The sequence below is a fragment of the Panthera leo genome, chromosome C1 (genome assembly GCF_018350215.1).
Source record: "Panthera leo isolate Ple1 chromosome C1, P.leo_Ple1_pat1.1, whole genome shotgun sequence".
Lineage (NCBI taxonomy): Eukaryota > Metazoa > Chordata > Mammalia > Carnivora > Felidae > Panthera > Panthera leo.
The window spans coordinates 150139361-150146827 of record NC_056686.1 but is presented as its reverse complement, the minus strand read 5'-3'; positions in this window follow the sequence as shown (position 1 = coordinate 150146827).

The window sequence follows — 7467 nt, the reverse complement described above, 5'->3', positions numbered from 1 at the left end:
TAATGATTAAAAAAATAACTCGGATCATTAAGTCTAAGCTATATAACTTCTCTATTATTTCCCTTAAACCTGGATATTTACTCCTGAATTTTAATATTCAACTACAATTAAGGAAGACCTGCAAAGCCCCCATAATCTCTTTTTTTTGTCATGAATGAAGTAGTTGGTATAATATAAGAAAGCAAAGAATCTTTACACAGAATACAAACAGAAACTTAAGTCAGCCTATAAGCAGATGCAAAAAAAACTTTAAACACAACATTTTTCATCAAATCACAATTCTTATAGTTAATAAATGTTATAATGTAATCAGATGTAGGATGTTTTTCCTTGTTTGCATTTTTATAGCCATCTTTATTTCAGTATACCATATGTTTTTGACTCAATTTCTTATTTGATAAGGAAAATGAAGGAAAGGTAACAAAACTAAACTGCATGACTACTATTACTAACACCTGCTGATAGCTCATCCTAGCTCAGAGAATGTACATACTAATGTCTGTCAACATATAATTTTGGCAATAATGTGTTTGTTATAAATACCAGGTAGTTTTACAAATGTTTTATATATATCACCTCATTTCATCTTCACAACCACTCTTAGAGATAGGTACCATTATTATTTCTATATTACAAATGAGGGAACGGATACCCAGAAAGGTTAAGTAACTTGCCCAAGATCACACAGCTGGTAAGTGGTATAGCTAAGATCTGAACCCAGTGAACATGGCAGTCCAGATACTCAACCACCATACTTACCACATCTTACTGCAGCCAGCTAGCTGTTACAAACCAGGAGAATTTGAAGTCAATTTTCTCTTGTTCTGATACAAGAGAACAGGCACTTTGTAGGCACTACGGGGCAGTGTGCCCCACTTTAGGATTCTGGGAGAAACAAGGGTTTTGTATCCACTCTACCCACCTCCTTGCTACTTTTAGCCAGCATACTGGTATGAAAGTGAAAAGAAGTGGTGCCTGCATGTGCAACAGCCAGCTGGCTAAGGCCGACGTCTATATAAGTTTCTCTCAGTCCCCTTTCTCAAATCCTAAAGTGAGTCTCATTCGCCCCCATTTTATTGAAAAAAAACTCCCTAATGACCTAGTTAGCATCAAACGCTCCCAAACTTGCGAGTCTTGATTTCCGAAGTTTAATCCCTATGAAGTGAAAGTCCCCTTCCATAATACACAGTGAGACTAGACTGGTCACATCCCTCTTTTGAGCTAATTCTTAAGGTCCCTGCTTCTGTTTCCTGCCAATGGGTTACATCCACCTTTACTCTCAACATAAATTGCCAACTAGGGCTCATAAAACACACAAAAATATTTTACAATGCCTTGATACAATAAATTATGCATTATAGAGTTACATGTAACTCATCCAAGGATTCATTAGTTTATAAATCAAGTTAAAACTGATCATAGCATACCGTCTTTGAAAAGTCAATTCAAAACATGAGCATGGCTCATTGCGTATATTTTCTCAGAATCTCCTTGAAAGCAAAACACAACTTTTTCTTTGCTGTATTTCTCACAACACCAAATGCAGTATTGTGCAAATTCAGTCCACATAATGTTGACTAAACGGAACAATTACTCAAATCGTTGCTTATAGACAGCTTACCTTTAGAAACCTTTATGATGTAAAATGTTTGTGTAAAATAGTAAAGACAGAGGCAGCCATTGTAAAAAGCAGATGACCAATCATTGCTGGGCAGACTTACAATCAAATCCATTCAAAAGGTCAAGATCATCTGGCCACACAGGAAAAAGGGTTGACATTAAATTTAACTGTCCGTGACATTCTAACCAATCTTTACTTTTTAAGGTAATGCATTTTGACATAGCAACAGAGAGAACTTTTTCTCCAACATGTAAAAGAAATGACAACTCTAAGGCAGTAGCTTTTTTACCTTACAAAATTATTGAGATATCCTGTAAGTGCCACTAAAGGAAAATAACCAAAAATCTTTATGCTTTAGTTTTTTTGAAAGGTCATAAATACAGTGAAAAATAGCAGAATGCTGTAAAACCAATACCTAGAAGAATCCCAAAGCAATGCCAAGAAACAGAATGTACTCATAGCGACTAATACATGCAAATACTGGAAATAAATTCTAACAGATTAAACAGGTTTTGTAGCAACTAAAAGGTATATCCAAATCATTCCAAAACTAATCAAGCTTAAGAATATGGCAATCTTCCCTACTAATAAGAATATAAGCTGGCTAAGTAGCCTGAATAACATATAAATTATAGCCAATATCAGTAGGTATAATTTTTAATGTGTTTTTAATTAAAAAGGAGAAACCAACCCCTTAACTGAAGTAAATCACTGTTTCAGACTCCCACTTCTGTCTTTTGATAAACATACTCCTTTTCATTACTATAGCATCACCCTGATGAGGCATTAAATCCTAATCATGCTACAAAATCATGAAAACAAAGCCATCTTTCTGTTGAGAAATGCTGCAACATTCTTTTTGCTTATTTAAAATGGAATACCTGGTCAAATATCTAACAAGCCCTCTAAAACTAAGGAAGAAATATGTGTAATGTAAAAAAATAAAATATCCTTTTCTTCAAAATTGGAATGTCAAACACGGGCACAGTGTCTTATCCAATTCTGAAGATATGTTATAACAAAACCAAGTTAAATGCATTATACCTTAATAAAAGTAGTTTAAGATAACCAGCAGAGTTTCAAGATAAAATGGACATATAAATCCAAATTCTTTGCTGTGATGATTCCCTACTCTTTGTAATTAACATGTTTAATGTAGTCAAGTCTTTTAATTTTGAAAATGAAACTAAGCTAATGCGGAGTATCTTTGTATCAAAAAATCTGAAACAAGCTTAAATGTCACAAGCATTCTTTGTAAAAAAAAAACAACAACAACACAAAGCAAAAACAAAAAATAGATTTATCATCTGCTTTCAGCTACAAGCAATGCCTTCAGCAGACATCTACATTAAGAGGAGTAAGAGCATCATTATTTCAATAGATCTGGGAAATAATTTAAACTTATGCCTTTTAAAACAGTTCAGATACTGCAATATAAATTTTAGGAAATTAGCTTAGATGCGGGCAAACACGATTCTACTCATCAAAGTTGTATTGCTGTGTGGTTGTACAATGGTAGCAACATCTATTTCTATGCTTAAGAAATTCCAGATAAAAAATTTTTTAATATTTCACTATCTATAAGCAGCCAGCTATGATGTATCCTTATCATACTGAACAAATTGTGCTATTTTTATCATTCGAAATAAGAGATGCACATGACTCTATTCAGGCTTAATCTGAAAAAATCTGGAGAGCCCCAAACCTTGCTTTTAATTACAAATAAAGGATCTCTTTCCTTACTCCTCACTTGCCCCCCTCAAAAGAAACCTAAAGTAAACATGAACTCAAACACACACATACGCATTTCTAAAATTCATATTGTTCACAGCTGGTGTCTAGTACTATAAATATCACTTGTTCAAATCTCCTAAGAAAAATCTGATAATAAACAATTACATTGATTAATATATTCTACATGACTAAGAGCTAGAAAAAGCAAGAACTCAACAATCTAATAGTATCATCATAATTCATGAGAGCATACCTGATGACTTAGAGATTGAAAAGGCTCACAGGTTCCAGACTGCATGACCTTTCTATTTCCAGAAACCCCTAAAGATTGCATTTCCTGTCTTATAAAAGATAATCACAGCCATCTCTATGTCTCAGCATCTTCAGGGCTAGTGAAGAAAACATCAAACAGCAGATCTGTCCATCAGTATCTGTTTAAGCCATCAAGAAGATATCAAATCTCATATATTGTTTATCATCTCCCCTTTGCGGTTACAAACACCCCCGTATTAAGGGACGATGACACAGTTGTATTTGCTGAAGCTGCTAATGCTGTCTGAAAACAGTAAGCTTACTGCTTGGAGCAATTCTGCATCATCCAAACAGAGAATGAGCCACATCCTTTAGATTTCCCACTTCTGCTACTATAAAAATTTCACTTGCCAAGAAGAGTTTGATTTTGTCAATCCTTTAAAAAAAAAAAAAAAAAAGCAATGTTCTACTTAATTAAGTATCCAATGTGTCTGCTGCAAATACCATGTTAAAATATCAACTCTTAATTATTAGGCAGTTTTCTTCGTACATGACTAAGCTTTAGATAATGATTTAATAAGCAAATTGTACTCCCTTTTAAAGGAATCTTCCCTCCAAACCATATGTATCATCACTCATCCAACCCATCAGAATTAGAAGTCCTTAAAAATGAAGAATTTTTATTCTAGTAATCTTTGAAAATTGTGTTTAACAGTCAATAAATAGGTAAGCACATATTCACTTTTAATTCCTAGGAACTTCATTTTTATCTCATATTATTTAGACCAACATGCTTCAAATCAAACTACCTTTTATATTTTAAAATCTTCTTGTAAAGACATGCAAAAGACAATGTGCTTTTATCAAATTCCAAAATTTCATGGTTAAACCTAGGAAAGAAATTTATGTAAGCTACCAGCATTTTTACTGTGATTTTTCACTGAATTTTATTTGTGTTCAACAAGGTTTTTATAATGCTTTCTTTCACCACAACATCATGGCATCAGGAAATTTAAGACTAATAAAGCAATCTGACAACAGAAAAACAATATCCTCTAAAATTATAAATGAAAAGATTTTCTTTTGTGGGGGGCTCTAAACACTAAATTCCAGTTAGTTAATACACAGTGTAATATTGAAAATATTTTCTTTACCATGTGGCAAAAGATTGTGTTTTAGAAATGACACAAAAAAATAGACTAAAATTATAATCAATTTAACTGAATTCAAAGTTACGACACTAAGTGCAACATACTATCCTAAAACAGCCTTCACATTATGTATAGCCTGAGTTAATGAACACTTCATTTATATACTTGTGAACATTTTGTTTATAAACCTGTGAAATAAACTAAATAAAATTTAATTATAGCTAAAGTGCTTACAGAAAATGTTTTATATATAGACTAATAACTCAGTATACTTTCCCTTCTCCCACTCATGACATTTGATGAGAATAATATGTATTATCAGGAAGACTAGTCAAAATGAATCTTAAAGATTGGGCTTCTTTAAGAGGCTGAGGGGTGAGGGACAGGAAATAGGGAAGAAAGGGGAGATGTTGGTCAAAGAGTACAAAATTCCAGTTAGAAGATAAATAGGTTCTGGGGATCTAACGTATAGCATAGTGATTATAGTTAATAATATAGTAGTATAGACTTGAAAGTTATAATATGGTGATAATCATTTTGTTATATATAAATGTATCAAATCAACATGTTATACACCTTAAACTTACACAATGTTGTATGTCAATTATATCTCAATATATCTGGGAAAAACAGTTATTACACCTTAAATATATACAGTTTGTTTTTTGTAATACAATAAAGACATTGGGCTTCTTCAATAGCCTGATTCACACTATCCCTTTAGAGAAGTTACTACCTCTAACTAAACTTGTGCAGTATTTCTATTTCTGCTATATGTATACAATCACACACCTAGATGAAAAATACTATGTAGGGAAACAGTATTTAATCTCTTATTGTATCTATGCAATATTTACTTTCTTACTGTAATCAAAATAGGACTCATTCTTGAAGACCTATCTTCTGAATAATACCCTCCTAAACTATATCATCTCCCTTTATATATTCATTCTTTCATGTATGAAATATCAAACATCTTCTATGTGTCAGACACTATATAGGTGCTAGAGACTTCATGACAACAAATAATATGCCATCACAAAAGCCAGTTAATTAAACATGTTTTAAATATATTTTGTTATAACAGAAGAAATAGGAAGCAATGTAAGAGCAGTAACAAGGCATCTGACCTTAGTCTAGGGATCAGAGAGTATCTCCTTAAGGAAGTACTGCTAAAACTGAGGAGCAGGTCACATTTAAGGAATGGTAAACACAGGGTGTTTGGACTATGAAGTGTAAGTCGGACAGGAGGGAGAGACAAGACTAGAAGTTTGACCCCAAGTCCAATCACAGAAAGCCTTAGAAGCCATTTAAGGCTTAGAAGCCACGGGGCTTTATCCTTAGGGAAATGAGAAGCCATCAAACATAAGCAGTTTTGCAACTTTACAAGACCCTGGTGGTGGCACAGAATCAAGTGTATAAAATAAAACTGGAAGCAGAGAGACAAGCTAGATAATTTTGGTCAAGGGATAATGATGGCCTGAACAAAAGTGGTAACAGTAGAAATGGAAAGAAATTGATAGATTCTAGATATACCTTTTAGTTAAAAGGGATAGAATCTGGGGATCAACTGTGAAAAATAAGGGAGAGAGAAATGTAAGATTAGTTCCTAACCTTCTATGTTATTAGAGATTTCATCTTGACAAGCAATATACTTTCATCACATGCTCTGTTGTATTTATTTACCCTCATGTGCATATGTTTAGTTTTTATAAAATAGACAGAAAATTGTGAGAAGACTCATTTTATCTTCCTTCTGTGTCTTCTTATAACGCACTTTAACAAAGTTACTATAAATGACTAAATAAATGAGAAATAAAGAGAACATTGAGCTTTTCTTTCATATACTTTGTAATAACATGGATATAAACTTTGTTTTCATGGACACTATTAATTAGTATATAAAATCTAATTTTCTTCAGTAGTTACACAATCTCTGCAATAAAAATATGAAATCTGGAATACAAAGCTTTTAATTTCTCTACCGTCTAGTTGACAAAATCACTTAAATGGGAAAGTTATTTATAATTCATTACTTGACCCACTTAATAATAATTCAACATAGACTAACCAACTACAATTAATAGATATCCATTTTTTAGATGACCATTGCACTGTGTAAAACTTATTTATACAAGGTGCTACTTACAGCAATGTTATTTAGATATTCTTGTATTAGTAAAGCACAATGCTTCTACATTTTTCTTAACAAATCTCTCTAACAAAGATTTGATAAAAGGGATGAGGAACAGCCAAAGCATAGCAAAGGAACTCCTTGGTCTGAATTAAGAAAGAACCAAAAGGGTGAAAAGCATAAATCAAAAGTAATTTTACGTATTTAGTGATTTATTGAATATCAGACCACCTCAAATAATAAAGGATCAACATCTTAAAAGCAGCAAGAGCTTTACAATAATTAACATATATTTAGCTTCTGTTTTTCACCTTTCAGGAACTTTGTGATCTAATGCCCTCATTTTCCACATAAGGTAACTGAAATTTAGAGAAGTGGAGGGACTTGTCCAAGGTCAGTTAGTAGCAGAACCAAGGCCAGAATTCAGAATTCCTGTTTCATTTTCCACAATAAAATCACTATGTCTTTTAATTTTATCTTTGTAGTATGTACTTTATCTTCGGCAAAGTAACTTTCATTTTAATATTGTTTCATATGTTTTTGATAGGCTGAGAAACATAGTAAATACTTCAGAA